Source organism: Dama dama, chromosome 33, assembly GCF_033118175.1.
Source record: "Dama dama isolate Ldn47 chromosome 33, ASM3311817v1, whole genome shotgun sequence".
In the NCBI taxonomy this organism is placed as follows: domain Eukaryota; kingdom Metazoa; phylum Chordata; class Mammalia; order Artiodactyla; family Cervidae; genus Dama; species Dama dama.
Genome location: NC_083713.1, coordinates 28,794,752 through 28,818,426, shown reverse-complemented (window position 1 = coordinate 28,818,426; position 23,675 = coordinate 28,794,752). Strand labels below are relative to the sequence as shown.

Here is a 23,675-nt window from a genome sequence, read left to right as displayed (position 1 = left end):
ATATTGAATATAGTTCCCTGTGCTATACAGTAGGACCTTGTTTATCCATTCTCAATGCAACAGTTTACCAACCCCAAACTCCTAGTCCATCCCTCTTCCACTTCTCCCTCCTCCCCTCCCGCTTGGGATTGCTGCATTTAAATACCCATCCCTGGCTAGTCTCTAAACACACATCCCTGGCTAGTCTCTATACATCATTGTCTAGTCTCTAATCAGACCTGGTGAGAACTCTCCAGTTTTCCTCACCCTCTTGCTTTTACTCCCAGTTCTCCTTCTTCTTCTTTGCCTCTCTTTCCTTCCTCTCTCTTTCTCTCTCTCTTTTTCTTTAAGAAAAGACAAATCCCAGCTGGAGTTGTGACTTTGAGGTCCCCCAGAAGAGTGAAATGAGTACTCAGCAATGTTCAAACATTCAATATTTAAACCTTTCATAGTCGTGGCTTTTCTCTCGGGGTCCAGGGAAGAGGAAATGGGACTGTTTCTTTCACTCTCCCACAGAATGCCCTCCTGAGCTTACTCCCTAGAGGTTGGCAGGTCTTTTTCTGCTCACTTCAAAGGCTGTGAAAGTCATAGCTTGCAAGGAGACATAACCCCTCTCCACAAATGCAAAACTAGCCTTGGCCGGAGCACTGGGAGCCCAACCTTGCCCCAGGCCCTCTGGCCACTCCTGTCACTCAAACTGCCCCTGGACTGCTGCCACACTGCAGAGTATGCCCCCAGGTCCTAACGGAACTCAAGGGGCTCTGATTTTGGTGTTTAAGCATATTTGTGTGTTTAGCTAACTCTGGTCTCACCTAATAGATTGACAGATTCTTGAGAACAGTCCCCTCTGGTCCACCTCTGGGCCCCACTGCATCCTGACTCAGTGGAGGGAAGCTCAGCCTTGCTGTCCTCCTGAGGCAGAGGCCCCCAGTGAGCAGTCAGGTTCGTTCACCCTGAGCCTTTTCCCACAGGCCCTGGGAACACTGCCTCCCTTCTAAGTTTGCCTTCACCATTCCCTTGGCCACATCCAAGATCTCCATGAGAGACGAGATGCTCAAGGCATCAATTTCCTGAATTTTCATTTATTTTATGAAGGATCATTGATCTGTATTTACATCTGAATCTGTGTCTTTGCTCTGTTGGATCTATTTCTGTAAGAATTGAGTTTCTCTGAGAAAAATCAAAACAGGTACTAGGCTGGTAGTAAATAACAGCAATAATAAGTATTTCATGAACATTTTCTTCTCTGCCCACACCTGGTTCAAATGTTTTTCACACAGTATCTTAAATAAGACAATGTCTCTATAAGTAGGTACTATTATTCTCCCCAGATGGGGAAAGACATTTAGCATCTTGCCCAAGATCACACAGTGATCAAGCAGTACAGCCTGACCTCAGACTCAGGTCTTATAAGTGAAAGTTGCTCAGTCGTATCTGACTTTGCAACCCTATGGATTATATAGTCCATGGAATTCTCCAGGCCAGAATACTAGAGTGGGTAGCCTTTCCCTTCTCCAGGGGATCTTCCCAACCCAGGGATCGAACCCAGGTCTCCCACATTGCAGGTGGATTCCTTACCAGTTGAGTCACAGAGAAGCCCACCCACTGGGGTGGGCATCCTAGTCCTTCTCCAGCAGATCTTCCTGACCCAGGAATCAAACCGGGGTCTCCTGCGTTGCAGGCGGATTCTTTACCAACTGAGCTACCAGAGAAGCCCAGGTCTCATGGGAAGGGAAAAAAATTTTCTCTCTGAAGATGTTATTTTCATATATGTGCTGTACTATGCTTAGTTGCTCAGTCGTTTCCGACTTTTTGCAACTCTCTGCAGCCTACCAGGCTCCTCTGTCCGTAGGGATTCTCCAGGCAAGAATACTGGAGTGGGTTGCCATGATCCCCTCCAGGGGATCTTCCCAACCCAGGAATTTTCATATATAGCAGAACCTTATAAGATTTAAAAATAAATAAATAAAACCTCAGATAGCAAGCTAATTTACAAAGTGTCTCTTTGTTTTCATCGTATCCTGGCAAAGACCTGTTTTCATCCTCCCCTGTGCCTGTCTTGTTTTCTCTTCCTCTGTCTCTAGTTACGTTCATGCAGTGACAAACAACTGGACCAAATCAGAAGTGTGGTAACACCCAGATTTAGGATGTCTTGTGTACATGCTACCAGGCATCTGGCTAATTAAACAAATCTGAATTTTTCTTTTAATTATAAACTTTTCATCCAGAATTGTGGCCCACCCTGTAGGGCTCTATCTTTGTGGTATAACTCCTTCCAACAAACTCAGAAGTATTATAAAATCAAAGTGGATCAGGTGTGGTTATCTCTACTGAAGCTATAGTGAAGAGTTTTTTATGGTTATTTTTTCTTTTTAAAAGAAAAACAGAATCTGTAGACCCATCACCATTTTCATGAAGTATTTATTTACCAATTAGTCAGCACTGTGAACTGGTTGATTTAATGATCTCTCCTATGATTTATGCATAGCTTCTATTAATTGAGCCTGTGGAGATGAAGAGTGGATATAAATTAATGTGGAAAATGTATCACTCGCCATTCCTTTAAGGAAATACAGTTCTCTTCAAATACATTTGCTGGTTTTTTCCCCTTTAAGTGTCTCTTGAATTTTAGGTAGAAGGTTATGTCGGCACTGGGGAATATTCATAGGGTTTGTTTTGGACCTTTCACACTTGTTAACACAGTGAACAAGACTTTTTATTGATCTGTAAGGTGATTCTTAATACTTAAAATATTTCAAAGGGAGAAGGCAATAAGCTTAAGTTAAAAAACAGCTTAAAACTTCCAAAATTTTCATCAGCCAAACAAGTTGCTGGTGAGTTATTTTTAGGCAGTCTGCTTGTGATTCTGACCTTTAATAGGAAAACTGAAATGACTTTTCAGGAGACACTAGGTAGTTACTCTAGAAATCTGGGACACTTTTAACAAGTCAGCGTAACTGACAGCATTTCCAACTTTCTCATCTCCTGAGTCAGGGTCCGTGCTTCAGACTGGCATTTCTCTAATACAGCACTTCTCAACCTTGGCCACATGTTGGAATCAGCAAGGGAGCTTTAAACAATATTAACCTGCCTGGATCTCACCTGCAGAGATTCTGATATGATTGTTCTGGGGTGTGGTCTGGCCGTCAAGATTGTTTGAAAGTTCCCCAGATGACTCTAACGTGCAGCCAAGGCTGAAGACTACAGCTCCGAGCATATGCAGAGAGGAAACCTGACAAATCAGTCTTGCACATAAATTCCAGCATGTCCTCAAGTTGCAAATGTTTCTACTATCCTGAATAATGCATCCCAGGTGAATAATGTGTTGCTCCTAGTGATTCTTTGTATCCTGAGTCAAAAAGAGTTTCAGGAGTCACTTGAGCATATCTTTCTTCTAAAGGGGACCAAAAAAGTATCTGTTCTTATACCTCAGTCACCTTTGAAAGTTTCTCAGGGTGGAAAGAAGTAGTACGGTTGTGCAATCTGCTCACTTTCTCAACCCCACTACCCTCTACTTCCCCATCCCTCCCACCCTACACTGTAGGGCCTTGAGCTCTTGTAAAGCCACCTCCATTTTTGCAAATGCTTTCATGGTTTTCCAGGAGTAGACACAGGATCACATCAGGCACAGTTGTGCTCTCAGACTTGCCTCTGGTGACATTTGTGAGATGACCAGCCAGCATTGGGGTACCATTTGTGAACAACGGAACGGACCCAGATAACCTACAGCTGTGACTTCATTAGCAACAGGCTCTGAACAAGCAGCTGAATAAAGAAATAAGTAAAGTCACAACTCTTGGAGTTGGAAATCACCTTTAAAAAATCACACGGTGTAGGCAGAGGGAGAGGAGGTTTTATTATCCTCAGTTGGGAAAGTGGCACCTTTGGCGAAGTGAATTTACTGAGTAGTGAAATGAATAGTAGAAACTAGAATGCAGGTCTCCTTCTAGCACAGACTATCATAAGACTATATCATAAGCTCAGGTTTGGTCTTTGACTTCATGCTCTGTAGCTATTTGTTTCAGTTGCCTTTACCTTATGACCTAAAGTTCACAGGCCCAGTGGTTCCTCTGCACTAGACTCAACAGAAATATGAGGCTGAGAGCTGTCATTTGCACAGCAGGCTGGGCCTCACCAAAGTGATTTATGTGTTTTTACTTGCAGGCTATATTTTAATGCTGAGATTTTTCTGATTATCTTTTTTGTGTGCACCCGCTCACCACATGGGCTCTTAATTTAGAAAATATTCAGCAATTACATGTGGAATTGATACTTTACATAAAAGCAAAAATGGTGCCTGGTTGTGTGTGTTACTGAAAAATTTGATGTCTTTTATTTTTCTGGCAACACAGATATGTGACTCAAAGAAATTGCTCATTATTTTTGAGATGAAAAGTTCTTAATTTAAAAGTAGAGCTGCCCCTGAATAAAGGTCACATGGTGGAAGTTTTGGTTTCAGTGGCCCTGAAGACTTTGCCAGGCACCAGAGATTCTGCTGTGTGCTCATAAAATTTAATTATTGATGGCTCCAAATCAAATCTAAATTTGATTTAAACTAAATCTAAAATTTTGAGAAATTAATTTTGATGTTGAAATCAGATATTTTGGCAGCTTCATGAAAAATAATTCTTCCAGGAACTGCTACTTTGACAATTGATTATCCAAATATTTAACAGTTTGTGTAAACAACACTTAAGTAAAATCTCTGGAACTCAATTCATATTTTTAATAAATGGATATGTTAGTTTTCTGTCTTGCCAACTCTCCCCAGTGCCAGCAAAGTAAGAACTGCAGCACCTTTACTGAAGGGACACTTTGTGATAAAGAAAAATCAACCGCTGTAGCAGAGAAGGCTTGGATAACTTTTCACACCTGCCTTTGCAACAGTGCATAGTATGGGTTTTCGTTTTTTTGAAATCACAAGACAGGTAAAGGAAAGAAAATGACTATTCCCAAACCCCAAACCATAAAGGATTTATGTCTGTATTAGCTTGGTCAAAATATGCCTCAAACTTATTGCTTCCTATAGTTAATATTCTTATCACAAGCACTGTCTAAATTATGTGATCTCAGAGGCAAAAGTATTATCAGTTCAGTTCAGTCGCTCAGTCGCGTCTGACTCTTTGCAACCCCATAGACTGCATCAGGCCAGGCTTCCCTGTCCATCATCAACTCCCAGAGCTTGCTCAAACTCATGTCCATTGAGTCAGTGATGACATCCAATGATCTCATCCTCTGCTGTTCCCTTCTCCTTCTGCCTTCAATCTTTCCCAGCATCAGGGTCTTCTACAATGAGTCAGTTCTTCACATCAGATGGCCAAAGTATTGGAGTTCAGCTTCAGCATCAGTCCTTCCAATGAATATTCAGGACTGATATCCTTTAGGATGGACTGGTTGGATCTCCTTGCTTTCCAAGGGACTCTCAAGAGTCTTCTCCAACACCACAGTTCAAAAGCATCAATTCTTTGGTGCTCAGCTTTCTTTATAGTTCAACTCTCACATCCATATGTGACTACTGGAAAAACCATAGCTTTGACTAGATGGACCTTTGTTGGCAAAGTAATGTCTCTGCTTTTTAATATGCTTTCTAGGTTGGTCATAGCTTTTCTTCCAAGGAGCAAGCATCTTTTAATTTCATGGCTGCAGTCACCATCTGCAGTTGATTTTGGAGCTCAAAAAATTATAGTCTGTCACTGTTTTCATTGTTTCCCCATCTATTTGCCATGAAGTGATGGGACCAGATGCCATGATCTTAGTTTTTTGAATGTTGAGTTTTAAGTCAGCTTTTTCACTCTCCTCCTTCACTTTCATCAAGAGGCTCTTTAGTTCTCCTTCACTTTCTGCCATAAGGGTGGTGTCATCTGCATATCTGAGGTTATTAATATTTCTCCCAGCAATCTTGACTCCAGCTTATGCTTTATCCCACTCAGCATTTCACATGATGCACTCTGCATATAAGTTAAATAAGCAGGGTGACAATAAACAGCCTTGACGTACTCCTTTCCCAATTTGGAACCAGTCTGTTGTTCCATGTCTGGTTCTAACTGTTGCTGCTTGACCTGCCTACAGATTTCTCAGGAGGCAGATAAGGTGGTCTGGTATTCCCATCTCTTAAAGAATTTTCCACAGTTTGTTGTGATCCACACAGTCAAAGTCTTTGGCATAGTCAATAAAGCAGAAGTAGATGTTTTTCTGGAACTCTCTGGGTTTTTCTATGATCCAACAGATGTTGGCAATTTGATCTCTGGTTCCTGGTTATATATATGTAACACTTTTGGCAGAGATCAAATTGCCAATATCTACTGGAAAAGTGTTTTATATAGATAGATAGGTGTATATATATATACATATATATGCACACACATACATGCACACATATGTCTATGTGTATATATACAGAGACATACTATATATACACATAGGTATATAGTATATATTTTTACATCATAGACATATATACATAAACAAATAACATATACATAAATATATAAGTATACATATATACAAACATATATAAATATATGTATCTATCTCTGTCTCAAAGTCGCTCAGTCGTGTCTGACTCTTTGCGACCCCATGGACTATACCCCACCAGGCCCCCTGTCCATGGAATTCTCCAGGCAAGAATACTGGCATAGGTAGCCGTTCCTTTCTCCAGGGGATCTTCCCGACCCAGGGGTCAAACCTGGGTCTCCTACATTGTGGCAGATTCTTTACCATGTCTGAGCCACCAGGGAAGCCCAAATATATGTATACATGATAAGAAATTACTTTCAAGAACAGAATACTTGGTACAGTTACTTCCTCTGAAAACAACCAAAAGCCATAGGAGAGTGAATGCTTCCTATGAATAAAAGGACAAAGATTCAAAATTTAAAGTTTTAGTTTTTGTTTTTTTTTTTCTGTAAATTTCTATCCTAACTTTTCTGCTTTGAGAATAAGAGTTGGCACCCTAGCTGTTTGGAAACAAATGGAATTACTCTTCCATATTTTAGTTTTACATCTAATGAAATTCCTCATTGTGGCCCACCCCTACCTTAACATATTTTATCTTTAATACATCTATAATGAGGGAGCCAGGTCTAAGAAGGCCAGGACCCAAATGCTCCTCTCCTTGTACCAGCTAAGACTTCAAACTTTTTTTTCCAAACATTTTCCTTTCCATTATCAGAAGTCATGCACTATATGATTGTTTGTTTCTTTTTGTTTTGTTTGCCTCAAATCTCTCTGAATCATTTCCTGAGAAAGATCTTTCTTCATCTGCATATTTATCTCTGTGAAGGACAGACATAGAACTGAGCTAAGAAAATCTGGGTGAATTTGGAGGGAACAAAAATGGCCCACTGCTCTCTTTTAAATGTACAACGGAAGGGTGGGAGGGGGTGCTGCACTTTGATGCCAAATTTAGAATTTCTTGGGATGTGGGCTGGAGTATTCACATGGCTTCTCTCCATTAGGACCTCTAGGGTGCTGCTGGGAAAAACACTCTGCTGAACCACTCTCTTCACACTTGCCATCCCTCAGGCTTTTGATTTTGTAGTGGGATCTTTGAGTAAGTTAACTTGAAAGAGTATGTCCCGATACTCAAAGGCCACAGAGTCCTGTCACAATGGTCCAAGAGAAGAAAACAGTCATAATACCACATTTGCTCTCAACATTTAAAAGTGAACATCACCAAGCTGTGCCTTTGGATATTTTACTACCTCTCCTCCTTACTTGGAACTTTTTTTTTCCAATAGCCTCAGGCATGATAATTTTTTCCTTTCCTTCACAAAATCTATTGACACAATAACTAGTTTAGGTTTTTGATTGCTCTCCTTTGAACACCAGAGGATTCCTGGGGATTTAAGAACTTGTTCAGTGTCAATATGCACCTGCAATTTGAGACCTTCATGCTCATTCCCAGGAGGCCTAGAACTCTTGCATCTCTGTGTTAAAGGCACACAGGGCCTCTGTTTTTTCTCATGATTATGCTAAGTGAGTTCCAACCACTTTCTCTAAGATAAAAAATTTAAAATCAAAGATGTGTTGGGGTTGTAAACCATACTTCCACATTTCACTGAACAAAACAGATTTTCTATGAAAACGTAAGGTTATGACAAGAGAGGTTGGTGGCCATTATTTGACAAGTCCACTTTGGAAAGAGAGAGTGAAGCAGAGTAGGACCAAAGACTTTTTTCCCCATTTTTTTGCAAATTCCCCCGCAGACTTTTAGCAAAGCCTGGAATTCTAGAACTTTAGAATTTAAAAGAATCTTCAAGGTGACCTGATCCAGCCCTCTTGTTTCATAGGTGAGCATTGCACTTTCTGGTTAACTTTCATGATATCTCTTCCCCCAACCTTTTGCTGAAAGAATAATGTACTTACAGAGTGCACAAATATTATATACTAAACTCATTTAAAACAGAAGATTGATAGTTTAAATCTAGAACCAGCTGCAGGTGCTTTACTTTCCAGTAGAAGTTCCTTACATTTACCATTTTGCAATTAACATCCAATCACTTCTCAACTCGAGGTAGTATATGCCATTTACTAATACTCTCCACACCAGGCACCAGCCCCATACATTATCTTATTCAATCCTCACAATATCCCTGTTGAAGCAGATTTTTTTCCTCTCATTTACACATATGGAAAATGAGGCATGAAGCGGTTAAATCATGTGTCCAAAAATTCCTTACTAGTGCTGAGATTTCAGCCAAATCTATCTGAATGAAAGCCCCCGTCATAACCACACTCTTTTCCATGTCTTATAAAATCACTCTTATATGTGCCTTTATGTTTATTGAGGTGCTTGTTGAGGCTGATTTAGATGGGGCGGGTGTAAACCTCTGCAAGCTTTACACTGGGGTCAGGTTGATAGCATGGGTGCCAGCTTGGCAACAGTAATGAAGCTGCCCTTTAAAGGCAAGAGTTAAGTGACAGTCCCCAGGGAGGTTCCCTTAACTAAGCCCATTTTCTGTGCCCTGGGTGAAAAGGAAAGAGAACCAAAGATCTGCAGAATTTTAAAGCAATATGAAATATTAGAATATCTCTAAACCCCTCTATAAACCCATGAGAAAACTGAGGCTCAGAGAAATTAAGAGATTTGCTACCATTTTTGGATTAAGACAAGATGAGTGAGTCAGTGGGTGGGAAAGTAATTCCTCGTTATTAAGCACTTACTGCGTACCAGGCTCTGTGCCAGGTGTCTTTTGAATATTATTTCCTTTCACTGGTCTCCTTTGCTGATGTCAGGGACCCTGTCTATGCTGTTTAGTGCTGTATCCTTGAAGCCCTTCACATAGCCATGCTAGATGCTCTTCACTGTTTGAACATAGTAATGAATGACTCTCTCACCAATTTTAATGAGTCTTAACATTTCTGTTTTACAAAGAAGAAAACTGAGGTTCAGTGACCTGATGTACCTCACCCAGGTTCACAGAGTTTCTCTAAGTCCAGTGATCCAGAGCCCATAGCCTCTTGCACACATCAGCATAGAAAACGTACATCTCCAAGCAGATAAATAGATCTGAATATCAACTTTCCTGCTTCTCTCCCAATTCTTAGCAAGAGCTGAGAACACAGACCCAAGTGAGGTCTGTGACTCCTACGACGTCATTAGTCTCACAAAACATACTGAGATCCACTTACAGTATGCTGTGAGGTATCATAAATAATTAAAAGAGAACTGCACATCTTAAAATAAATGAGCTCCATATACTTGAACACGAGGCAGCCTTGGCTTTCCACTGTTATTTTTTTTTTTTTTCCAATTCTCTCTGATGTGCACCCTGGTAGTCATTAGTCAGGAGCATCTGCGAGGTTTTCCTATGTCATGAGATGTTAGCGCATTTTTTCCTAGAGAATCCATATTATTTCGTGGAGCTCTCTGAATTTGTACACTGTGATATTCATGACACTGTAACCAGCAATGGTTAGTGTTGTCAGCATTCCTTCTCCTCCGCTTCTGATCCCGTCACTTTCCTTCCTTTGGGAAATTGCTCCCCGACACACACACTTCATGTGGTTCTGATGAGGCTCTCAGGCAAATTATGCCAATTCCTGTTCTAAACTTGGACTATGTGATCTAGGCCTGGTATCTCTGGTATCCCCCCAGCCACTGTGACTGGTGCAGGGTGGAAGAAATGCCTCAAGTTAGGCCCACTTGTGATTTCACATATGGCTGCCTCCGTCCCCCAGATCACATCCTCCAGCACTGTCACTCCCCCATCCCTGCCAGGGAGAGGAAGGCTGTGCAAGAGTGTGGTCAATGCCTGTGGAGGAGCAGAGCTTAGAGACAGAGAAAAGCAGGGTCACTGGGCATACAGGAGACAGTAGGAGAGAGGCAATCCAGGCTACATGATGTGAGCCCCCTAGAAGACCCAAAGCCAACCCTTCCTCACAGACTATTCTGTGAGGTCAAGTAAACCAAAGTTTCCTGTGCTGGGTTAACAGACTTGAAGTGGCTCCTATCACCTCAGCTAACAAACATCGAACACATTATCTAATAGCAAATGGCAACTTTACCACAGAAGTAAACAACAAAATGGCTAACTTGTGCTACAAGATTATTTCCCTGAGGGTGGCAGGTCCCGAGCATCTCCTGATGCCCCAGCCAGTGGCAGATGTATTGAGGTAAACTGTACCCCAAGACCAGCCCCTCATATGCAAACCCCAACCCCACCCATGTTCCAACCCCCTCCTTCTTGCAGCTTTCCCCTTGCTTTTCCCTGTTGCTCTTGGCCACCCTGTGGCCATGCACTCTCTCCCAGGACACACACCCTCAGGGCCAAACTGCACTTACACACCTTCATCTGTTACTTTTCTATCTATTTTGATGAAGGCAACCCAGTACCAGGAACAGAGGTGATCATTAAAGCCTCACTGGCCCCAGTTGACTCAGCTGTGAGGGTTGTGTGGAGCCCAAGGTCAGGGAAGTACCCCGCCAACCCCCTCATCCCCCTCCATTTCCTATCTACAGAACACCTGTGCAAGAGAATGATGTGGGCTCTGGAGCTGTCTGCTCCCATATTCACTAGCCCTTGGGATCTTAGGCAAGTCACTTACCCTCCCAAGTTTCATCTGTAAAACAGGAACCATGACCACCATTTTACAGAGTTGTGGGGAGGATAAAAGATAATATATGCTAATCAGGCAGCCCAGCCCTCATGAATAGGAGGTGTTCAAAAAATGGCAGTAGTTCTTACACTGCTGCCTTAACTAAAGATGGCCAGATGGTGGGTGGAAAGCTCATGGCTGCTGGAGAGGTGAGCTGTCCAGTACAACCTTAGACAGCCAAGACTAGATGATGAGGTAGAAGCCGTTATTAGCCCTACACCTCTGCCCCCACCCAACACAGCCCACTTCTTGTTTTCTGTTGCCTTCTAAGTGCCGTAAGGGTGTTCCAGGGTCTCCCAGCTCCAAAGGACATATACCATCTGGGCCTTCATAGGCCTCCCTTCTCACTCTTAACCCCAACCAATTCTTGCCCCTTTCTCAGCTAGTCTAATGAATGAATGAGGCTCCTGTGGTCCCTATACCTCATGAATTCACGCTTCCTAAACCGGTTGCATTTTAGTGGAGGCCTTTCCAGTCACACCTGGAGGAGGGCATGGCAACCCATTCCAGTTTTTGTGCCTGGAGAATCCCCATGGACAGAGGAGCCTGGCAGGCTGCAGTCCTTGGGGCCATAAAGAGTTGGATACAACAGAGCAACTAAGCACTTGCAGTCAAAATGCCCAAGTACAGGTGTTCCCAACATGTCTTGTCACTTATAACACCTACTGTTGTTTCTCTTGTGGATAATATATTTTGAAATTTTATCTTCTCCCAAGCATACAGTTTATTTAGTAAAATTAATTTCACCACTTTATTAATTATGAGAATGGTTGCCATTTGGGCTTAATCCACCATGATACAGTCAATGGCACTACATTGAGTAAGTTCATTTCAGGCCAAAAGGAAAGAAATTTGAGTTGTAATTAGCCCGTCTTTGATGCTGGCTGGGTTTTTTCAAATACTGAAAATAATCTAAGAAGCCTCATCACAACCATTCTGAGAGGTATCCCTCCCTTAACCCCTGCCCCCCAAGAAGCTGTTGCTTCTGGTACCAGCCCCCAGAGAGAGTGGGCCCATCAGCCCCCATGTCTCACCTCCTAGGTGGACCCTCTGTTGACTGGTTCTAGCCTGGGACTCTCCATCTGCCCCTCCTCATCTGAGCTAGATCTTACCTAAGTTCAGCTGGGCCTCAGAGTACAATGTAAATCGTGCAGAACGCTGCTTCTAGCTGTTCCACATACCTAAGCATTACTGCACATTTGTAATTGGCCTTAATTTGGCCATGAAATTCCTTAGTTCTGATTATGTGTTTTCTTCCTACCCATAACATTGACAGGGGAGAAGAACAAGCCATTTTAAGTAAGCATCCCTTCCTCTGTTCTTTTTTCCACTTCTGCCTTCATCTACCACTACCTGCCTGCCTCACTACTTCTGGAATGGAGAAGGCCCTGTGAGAGGATAAGAAATGAAGCATGTTGTAGAAGGCAACCTCCCAGCTGAAGTAGGCCTAGGAAGCCATTGCTCTAAACACACATTCACCAGTCAAAAACCTGTGAACAAAGCTTCAATTCTTTCTGGAAGGAGTCTCTTTCACTTGCCAGTGTCTGCTTATTAGGTGTTGCATCCTACCTTTACATCTTCTGCGACCCTCATAGAGTTGGTTTTTTTATCCACACATTTTCCTGCTTAGGTAGGAAAACATGGCCTGAAAATGGTCTCCATTTTAGAAGTGTGGTACCAGAATTTTTGGCTGCCTATTATTGGCCTTGACTTGCTCTCAGCAACCCCATCTTTTGGGGGTAATTTCCTCACCATCTAGGTGGAAAGTATGAGCAATCCTGCCTTCTATTACAGAACAGCCATAGAGCAGCCCTTAAAAGAGGTCCTGCCAAGGTGGTGCCCCCCCGGATACCAGCCAACCATGCAAGGACATGGGAGGGAGGAGGTGGAGGCATCAGCACAGCAGTGGTCATGCTTCTTTCCACTCCCTGGCTCTCCAGACTGCCTCTGGATCCTACCAGGCTGGGTTCACTACCTCCCAATCCATTCTGTGAGTCCCTGACTTCCTTCCAGTGAATTCCCCTTTTTACTTAAGATGATCTTAACTGGTTTCTGATGACTGCAGCCAAGACCCATAGCTGATTCTGGTACCAACCCCATGGTGAAGGACTCTTCTGACCAAGTCGATATAACAGTATTTATTAGTGGTGGTTCTGCTGCCAATATTTCTGGCTCTGTGGCTCTGATGTTTATTGGAACTAAAAAGCTTTGCATTTTGATATAATGAATTGGAATAAAATGGCTAAGAGAAAGATCAGGACAGTACTGGAGTAGGGAACAAACAATTCTAAAAGGGTCTAGTTGTGCAACTTATTTCTCAACATAGCATCTAAACGTAATCATAGCACTTGGGGACAGCTAAAGTGATTGATTTTGCAGAAAATATTTGTTGTTTAATTACAGGATCATATGGGTCTTTTGGCAACCAACAGATGCCAAAACAGACTTTAAGCACCATCTTGAGAAACTTGTGATTTGCTTAGTGTGCTTTTAATTTAAAGCATATGGCTTCACATTCAACTGCAGTGTCCAAAATGAAGACATTAGTGATGAATCACCCTACTGGAGAAAACGCAGTGCTCCTAGACCAGGTCTTTGGTCTGTATACTCAAATGGTTCTATTTAGAGGCATAAACACGAAGCAGCTCTCCCTGTTTTAGCTGGATCTTCCTGGGATGCACGTGACATCAAAGGACCACACAGACAACTTCCCCCGCAACGTACAGTGCTTGGCACCGGGGTCTGCCTCCATCTGAATAAACAGACTGCAGTTTGGTCACTGGAAAGTAGAAGGCCTAGAAAGACCATTTCTTTTGTGGTGGTTTTTCCTTTTTAAGTCTCTCAGCCTCCCAGCCTAGCCTGATACTTCATGGCACTTGGAGAGTTCAGCCATCCTATGTGGAAATTCAGAACTACAGTCCTTCTACCAAGAGCCATGCTTGTGGCTGCAGGCTGAGAATCTGGATCCATTCAGACCACATGTGGTCTCCCTGCTAATAAGAGATGGCCAGTGAGGAGATGACCAGAGTGTAGTAGTAAGAACAAATTTTAATCCCCTGGCCATTTTCTAGTTTTGTGAGCCCAAGCAAGGCATTTCAGTTTTCTGAGTCTCAGTTTCCAAATCTGTAGAATGGGGGATAAGACCAATTTTCAGGAGTCGCTATGAGAATTAAATGAAATTACCTATGTCAGAGCTAAGCTAAGCCTCTGGTACCTAGTAAGTCATAATCATATAATTAGCTATTATTGTAATTATTATTAAAGGGAGGGCCTGCTTCCTCTCTGCCTTTAGTTTGTCAAACCTTTGCTTAAATTCAGTACACTCTTAATAAAGTATCTTACTGCAGGCTGGGTCCTGTGTTTTAGATGCTTTCACATTCTTCGTGTGTTGTGTTGCTTGAAAAATAGATTTACTATTTCTCTGCTATTTTTTTCTGATCAGGAACATGACACAGAAAGGATGTTTCCACGCATCCTTTCTTCATTTTTATAAGACCTCCCCCTTCTCCATCATGTTCTTAGTCATCCTGTCTCCTCACCAATCAGCAGAATGGACTATATCAAGCTAAGGTATATAATTCTGTTAACACTGGGAGCATCCTTTGGCCATACTCTGGATAACGATGACTGCCTTTCCATCAAAGGAGAGGCATTTCAGGTTTATCCAGTAGGCTGTATTCCCTGAAGAGAGCTCTTGAGTAGGAAATACCTTCCTCTCAAAGATTTATGATAGATGTTTATACATTATGCATAGTGATCTGTTGTTAAATATAAAAGTTGTGAATATTTTCACTTTATTGTTTGTGTTTTATATTTTTTTCTCTTTTTGTTTGCACTTTCACTGTTAAACATGCTACATGTTAAAAGTTTTCTATGATTTTTTTTTCTCATTTTAATGTAGTCAACTCAATATTTTCCTTAGAGTATCTGCCTTTGGTATAATACTTATAGAGTTCTTTCCCACCCCAATTATATATTCACCCATATCTTTTATCATTTTAAAGACTTTGTTAACATTTAGATTTAATATAAATATCCTTAAAGTGTTTATTCTTAAACCATCTGGAATTTACCTAGCACAAATTATTAGGTTCATGAATCAACCATCATTGCTATCTTCCCTTCCTGGAGGTCTTGCCTTCCTGCCTTATAACAGCAATGGCTCATGGAAGGCACCAAAAAAAAAAAAAGCAAAAGCAGCCCATTCAATGTAAGCAATAGAAAACTCTGAAGACACTCACTTCCTTGTTTATATATTTTAATGATTTTGTTGTGACATGCTTTAATGGTTTAGCCTTTTAATTGCATTTTCTGCTGCATTTATAACAAAATTTTGAATGCAGAGTGAGTCAGTGTTAATTAATGGGATTTGTCTCACTTCTCAGGGGTGCTGGGACAGAGACAAAAAGGTTAAGATTCGCTCTTAGGTCCTTTTCACATTTTGTTTCTTCTGTTGTCACTCCAGCCAAGGTTTTCATCACCTCAGTTGGACTCCTGCTGTGCCCTTTTCCATTTTCCCTTTTCCCTCTCCTCTAATTCATTCTATAACACTACTACCAATTACAGTCAGCCCTCCCTCTGTATGAGGACTGGTTGAAACCACAGATACAAGGGGCCATTTTATATAAGGGACTTGAGCATGCATGGGTTTTGGTGTTCATGGGTACCCTGGAACCAGTCCCCCCACAGATTCTGAGAGACAGCTGTACCGTGTCGTGTTCCTGATCAGAAACCTCAGTGCCTCTCCAAGGATCACAGGATAAAACACAAAATCATTAAGACTGACTTCCAAACCTTCACAACCAAACCTTCTTTTATGTGTTTTCAAACAAATGTCGAGCTCCCTAACCCCTGAAACACACCTTCTTAATCAGTGATGATACTAGGAGAGGGCATTTGAGCCCTTTACTTCCATAATACATTAATTTTGTTGTTTAGGTGCTGTCTGTTTCCCACTCTTTTGTTTCCCATGGACAATAGCCTGCCAGGCTCTTCTGTCCATGGGGTTACTGGAGGAGCAAGAATACTCTAGTGGGTTGCAATTTCCTTCTCCAGAGGATCCCCCTGACCCAGGGATTGACCCCTCATCTCCTACACTGGTAGACGGATTCTAAATTTTTTTATTTTTTTTAATTTTTATTTTGCATTGGACCATAGTCAATTAACAATATTGTGTTAGTTTTAGGTGTACAGCAAAGTGATTCAGTTATACATATACATGCATATATTCTTTTTCAAATTCTTTTCCATTTAGATTATTATAGAATATTGAGCAAAGTTCCCTGTGCTATAACAGTAGGTCTTGTTGGTTATCTATTATAAATATAGAAGTGTATACGTGTCAATCCTGAACTCTCAGACTGTTCCTCCCCCTGCCCCAATCAAAAGCAGCATTATTGTTTGAAGTTGAAAATACTAATTGTTCATGTAACATAAAGTGTGAAAGAAAGTATCTTTAGAAAAGATGTTGAAAAAATCTAGTAGAATGTTTATTATTCAAGAAAAAAAAACACCATGTACTTGTTATGTAAGTCTTTGATAGCTAAATCATTCTAAATGATTTAAAACTTCCATATTCATTCTTTCCTTAGTACTCCTATGACTTATGCTTATTATTTCTAAAGGCTAAAGTTGCTGATATCTCCAAACATCATAAATGAAAAACTCACAAGAACACCAACTATCTTTCTTATCACAAAATATGAAAATATCAGTTATTCCCAGTCTAATCTTCTTGGGATTGGGGATAACAGCTATTTAATTAATCTTAGGCAAAGTTTTGTGTAATCACTTGACTTTTTTTTCCTGGTTTTAAAATGCTAACAGCCTACATCTTCATCAATAGAAACTTATCAAATAATGGTGCAACCATAAAAAATGTAATATTAGGAAGCCACAAAAAGTGAGTTGTATCCATATGTATTCTTATGGAACAGTCTCCATATTATGTTGAAATATGAGAAAAGCAAGACAGAGTGTAGAAATATGCTACATTTGAGGGGTTTGGGGGTTTGGGTTTTGCTCTAACAGCAGAAGTGACAGCTTTCTAATTGTATCTACAGAGGCTATTTCACACAATACTGTAATGCCAGTGATTTCTCTGGAGCAAGGACTAAGGGTCTGGAGAGGAATTATTCATTCTGTCATCTTTTGTGCTATTTGTCTGGTCCTATACCTAAAGTGTGTAAATTTTTCAATTAAAAATATTAATTAAACATTGTTTTGACTAAAATGTATAATGAAATTCTACTCTCATCTAATAACCCTCAAGCTAAAAGGAAAGTGAACTGTACCAAGAGATACAGAATCCAGCTAGGTCAGCATTTCCCATAAATATAGGAAAAGAAAGTGGAGGAGGAGATTATGCTTGAAGGACATGGTATTTCAGAAAGTGGCCATGTATTACAGATGTGCAGGGTTATAACTGGCTAGCTAGCTCTCAAGCTTACATTTCTGCTAATGGTAGAAAACAATCTGGTAGCTTCTAGGTAAGCTCAATCATTTCCAGGGTTTTCCACAGTCTTTTTAAAATAAATACTGTTAATTCTGAACTCTCCTCCCTCACCCTTCTTCTCTGTTCCACTTCATAGCCAATTGTTTTTGCTGCTTCAGATTTTGCAAATGTACTTTTTTTACATTTTTATTGGAGTATAGTTGATTTACAGTGTTGTGTTAGTTTTTGCTATATAGCAAACTAAATCGGTTATACACATACATAGATCCACTCTTTTTTATTTTCCCATATGGGTCATACAGAGTACTGAGTAGAGTTCCCTGTGCTCTACATATACAGTAGGTCCTGTTGTTTATCTATTTTATATATACTAGTGTGTATATGTCAATCCCAAATATTAAAACATCTTTGACTGTACCTATTGCCTGTATTTCCTCCCTTACAGAACTTCTTGGGTTCATCACTCCCCTGAAACACACTTCCGAGTCATTGGAACACCTCCGGTTTGCTAGGTCCAGGGGAGCTTCTCTGTCCTTTTTCTATTTCCCTTCTCTCGGCCTTCACAAACCAGCCCCTTTCTTAGTGTCTGCGAAGGTAACTCTCCTGGCTTTCCCCCAATCTCATGGTTACTCTTTGCTTTCCTACTAAAACCTCTAAATGCTGGGGTTCCTCAGGCATCCAAGAATCTTCTTTCTTCTTTATCTACATTTATGCCCCAAACCTGAAATCCCACTGAGGTGCTGATTACCCTTCAGTTCCTACGTCCAGCCCAGATTGTTTCTCTGCATTCCACACATGCTTCCCATTCAGCATCTCCACTCAGATGTTTCGTAGTCATCCCATGCTTTACGTGTCCAAAACCAAACCCCTGAGTTCCTCACAGCCTCAGAAGCCTGTCTTCCCTGGGTGTTCCCTATTTCAGTACATGGCATACCATCCATTCAAGGACCCAAGCCAGCAATCTGGAAGCCTCTCTTGATTGTGCCCTTTCCCTCACCTTCTACATCCAGTCCTTTGGCAAGTTCTATTTTTGTTTTGACGTCAACATTTCTTGATTTTCTCTCAACCTCTTCTTCTTCACCACCACAGCCTCGTCCAAATAGCCATCACCTCTGACCTCCTCACTGGTCTTCTTACTTCCACACTTGTGCCTCCACACATGTGGTACTCCAGCCAGAGAAAATGATTTTCATTAAAGAAGTAAACTATTGCATGTCTTTTTTCTTCCCATTCTCCTTCAGTAGCTTCCCATTGGCTTAAAATTAAAATTCCCTCCACGGACATCAAAGCCTTGGATAATTTGCTTCATTTAGGATCATTTGCAATAATCTACTTGTTTAGAGTTGAACTCCACCATTAGAATGAATGAACTCTCTGTGAAGACAGGGATCATGTCTGTCTTGCTCACCAGTGCATCCCTAGGACCTGACACATGGAAGACACTCAGTTGATCAGTGATATTGCTGTGGATTTAGGAATGCATTCCCACCATTTCCTGACTTTGCTATGATATTCCTCATAAAAGGAAAATAAGAGTAATAATTGTGCTCTTAATAAGCAATTATAGCTTAGAAGGAAAGCATTCATGAATACAAATTTATATTACAATTTTTCTCAATTATAATAAGCTGAATCACATAAGATTGCTCTATTAGATCATTTATCACTGCCAATGGCAATTTCATAAGATGCCAGCTAACAAATAGTTAAATGAAGTGTCTATCTCTAGTTTAAGATATTGTGTCAGGATAGATTAGACTATGCTGCAGAAACAAACACCGTACACATCTTACTGGTTTACAACCACAAAGGCTTATTTCTCACTCATGCTGTACCACTGTGGCTTGGCTGTGGCTTTGCTTTGTGTCAGCTTCACTCCGGGGCCCTGGCTATTATAGCGGTTTTTCGTCCAGATCATTGCTGGTAGAGATTGTGGCAGAAATTGAATGAACCACATTCTAGCTTCTACCTAGAAATACATGCATCCTTTTGTGTTTCATGGGCCTAAAAAAGTCACATAACCACTCCTGAGTTCAACAGGGCAGGGATGTGAATCTTTCTGCTGGGAGAAGCACTTTAGGGGTAGCAGTAGAAATATTTAGTGTAAAAGTAACACTCTATTACAGTAATCCTGAGCAGCGACTGCTTTCACTTCATGTGCATGCATGTGTGCTCAGTTGTGTCTGACCCTGCGACTCCATGGACTGCAACCCACCAGGTTCCTCTGTCTGTGGGATTCTCCAGGCAAGAATACTGGAGCAAGTTGCCACTTCCTTCCCCAGGGGATCTTCCCAACTCAGGGATTGAAACTGCATCTCCCGTCTTCTGCATTGGCAGGCAGGTTCTTTACCACTGAGCCACCAGGAAGCTGCTTTCACCTGGTAGGAGGTACCTAAATTTCAGGTCTGTGTCCTAGTAGTACATAGGACTAGGTTTATCCCATTTAACTCATTTGTAAAAGCAATATTACACAGTCAGAATATGTACCTTAGATTTCTGACTTGTATTTAGTATTTTATAAGTAATAATGTAGGCTTGTTGTATATGATAAGTTCTAGGTAAAGGCACAAAACTTGTAGAAATCAGGACTTCCAGAGAGTGACAGAAACCTCTCTGCTTGCTGATTTGAAAGATTAGTGAAGGGGAAATAATATGATTAGGGGTCACTGATTTTTATGTACTTTTTAAAACTTGTATACCTTTAAAACAACCTATAGACAAAATCCAGGGATGTTTAAGAAGTTGCCTGAAATTTGGGGACAGGTTCATTTTTGGAGGCTTTCTATTCTGCTACGTTAGTCTTGTAATATAAGCATGATATTGGTGAGGGAACAGAGTGTAGGGTTAATCCCATGTCTTACTTGCTATGTACTTTCTCTTTATACAAGATATAAATATTTATAGTGTGTAAGTTCCACAGACTTCTCAGTACAGTTCATGGGCCTCAAAATAACTGATAAGCAATTAACAGAAGTTAAAACAATGGCACTTTGTAAGCATTGCTCAGACTTCCCAGTGGGATTATATAAAGATGGAAAGATCCAAAACTCACAAATGTTTCCATAAGTGACAAATAACATTCCTCACAGGCTCCTCACCTTCTCTTCTCCAGAGCCAGTACTGCAAGTTCTTACTAATGTCTAAATGCCCTTTACATAGAAGCTCTTGGAAAGATATCATCCAGTAGAGGGAAAAAAACCATAACTTATCTTATAGCCTCCATGTACTCTGAGCATCTCATTCGAGCCTGAAGTCCTTTCTCCGTCATCCTCCCCTCCCCGTGCTCCTAGCCTCTCTTGTGAAATTAACCATTGATCTGAAAGTCAGAGATGCAAATCCCAAGAAAACTGGAAGCATTCCAGGGCCCACAAATACAAAGTTAATTACCTAAGGAAAACTACAAGAAAGACTTTTGTTTTCCACCAAAATCTCCTCCCCAGGCTGTTAGTTATGTCGTACGTGGGCCCGATCGATAGATTAGCGCTTGAGAACCAAAGTCCCTTGGAATAAATTAATCTGTCAGGGAAAGAAATAAACAAAGAACAAATTAACATGTTTTAAGACATTGCTTAAATTTTCATAAATATAGACCTTGAGATGGGATGATGAGTTCCCTGGGGCCAGCTAATATTTGGTTGTAATTAAGAGTTACTCTTTCATGTTTTGTCTGATGTAGGTGGGAAATTGCCCACGTGCCTGCTGAGTTCCTTGCTCATGTTTCCTCATAAATGCCTCTGTTTACTTCATTAATAAGAAATGGATGCCTCACAAATTACACTGGCACACTTAGCTTGTTCCACCCCTAGCTAATATTAAAATTATGAAATGCTATACACACACACCCGTACCATACAAGCATAATATTTCTTTAGGAACCTCCATGTATTATTAACTTTTTAGTGGCTCAGAAGGACCTAATGACCTAATCTGTGATGGACTACACCCATCTGAGAAACTTAGGCATTTCTGAAAAAGGAACCCAGTGGGCTCCATATTGGGTGCAGGTTTGGAGGGTCAATGCTGGTAATTAGCAGGAAGAACAATAACTATTTAGTTACTCGTTTATAAGAACTATGCAAGGTCTCATTTAGATCCAAGAACCAGAAACCCATCTCAAACTAGCTTAAGCCACAATGCACTTTACTAGGGTTTAAATAATGTCATTAGGCCTCTGTCTATGTCTCCCTCTCTCAGCGCTGCTCAGCCTTTCAGGATGTCACTTTCAATATTACTACTAATTGCCACTGCCAGCCCTGAGCCAATATCCACTAGGTAGAACTTGAGATCTCAAAGAGCAAAAGGCTCTTTCTCCTCCAGTGCCCCGTCTCAGATCTCTTAGAGGAGCTCCAGCCCTGTGGCTTGTGTGTCCACCCATGAACTAGTCTCTGTAGGAGACACTCTTCAAGGCTCCCAGGCCTGGAACCAGACCTGGACCATGTGTTCAGCCTGGTCTGGGGAAGAGGCAGAGGATGGGCAAGCAGCCACATCCACATTCCTGGAATATGTTCCCCACAGGAAAGATAAAGCTCTTTGACTAGAGCAGAGGGGAGGAGATAGTAGGGCAAACAACCAGTATCCACCTAGAAATTTTTATTTCCAACATATTCATCATGCTCTGTGGCTGAATGTAGCAAATTTTCAAAAGGGGAGGCTGGGGCAGAGACCTCTGATTACATGTCTAGGTTCTGTTGATGAAACTGACTACCCTCTATCAGGTGGTCAGTGCTGCTCTATAAGTTTTAAACAAAACTGCCGGTGGGTCTTGAAGAGCAAAAGTGAAGTACCTTTGGATATTTCTTTCCCAGCTATGGTAGTTCTCACAAATAAATTGAAATGCTTTCCCTATATATGTGTAAGTATTATTCTATTTCATAGAACGTATTGATATTTACACTAAATATCCTGATACTTAATTATTACTAAATCATACCCAGGAAAAAGAAACAGGGTATAGTTGAGAACTTTTTAGAAATATTTCTATGTTTGAATAATTTCATATCTCAGCCCTCTCAAGGATTTTGCATTTAGGTAGTAGATAGAATCTGAACTGCATATTTTGATGTGAGATGCTTGTTCCAATTATTGAGCAATTTATATATTGTGAGCCTTGTACAGGTAATTCTCAGTACATAGAGACAAAGCTGGCAATATACTCTTCAAAGCTGTGTTATCACAGAAAAGGGACTAAAGTCTCTGGAGCAAGTAGTTGTAGATCTTGGAGGTCAGAAAAATTCACTGAGTCTATTTTACTGTTTGTGATTTTACTAACCTTCATGAGGACTTACAGATCAACCACAGTTAATTGCACAGTAAATTCATCAGCACTGCAAACCAACTATGTTCTGGAATGAATAGCATTAGAAGCTTAGCTCTGTTGGTATTTAGATGATATATCACCTAATCTTTATAGAGCAGAAATTTGGTTGCTGTGCCTCAAAGTAACCTATGTAACATCACACAGAAGCAGGACATTTAACCCAAGATTGGGAAAACTTGTCTAAATAAAGATTCTATCAACAAGTTATATGTGTTAAACGATTATTTTTTGTTTGTTTGTTTCTTTGTTTGTTTTATCTTTTTAAAGAGCAAGGGCCAGAGTCACTTGGCAAAATGGAATATCCAACAACTAGCTCTTGGAATAGTATCTATTGCAGCAAAACTTCACCATTTGCACAAAATGGAAGCATCAGGCACAGGGGAGCCTAAGGGAACACTGCAGATCAGAAATGGAATCAGTAGTTCAATATTTCCTCTCTGAGGACTCTCTCTTCCTAGGGATGGGAGAGGACAAGGCAGAAGAGCGCAAAAGTCTTCTGCTTTTGCCTTCAATAAAATAAAAGATGGCACACTAAAGAGACAACAGTAATCTGTAGACATATCTTTTATGGAGTTTTAGTATGAGATTGGCAGTAAGTTTGTATCAAGGTTGGATGTTTTTATCAAATGATTTATTTGAAAGAAATTTCTCATATCCATTCCCAGGAACCCACAACCCTAATCACTGCTCAGTTTCCATTATTTAGAAGTCACGTCTCGTAATCACACTTATACACCTAAGAAAACTTCCCATGGGAACTGTCAAAATCAGCATGAGCCCAGCTACAGAACTTTAAGCATAGAATTCCTCCATGCCTTGAGTCTA

The 23,675-nt window shown here is 40.9% G+C and overlaps 1 protein-coding gene across 1 annotated transcript in view; it reads left to right on the top strand.

The window, feature by feature from the left end:
- MYO3B (myosin IIIB) overlaps nucleotides 1–23,675 on the top strand; it is a 416,196-nt gene that overhangs the window by 374,954 nt on the left and 17,567 nt on the right. The window lies entirely within an intron of this gene.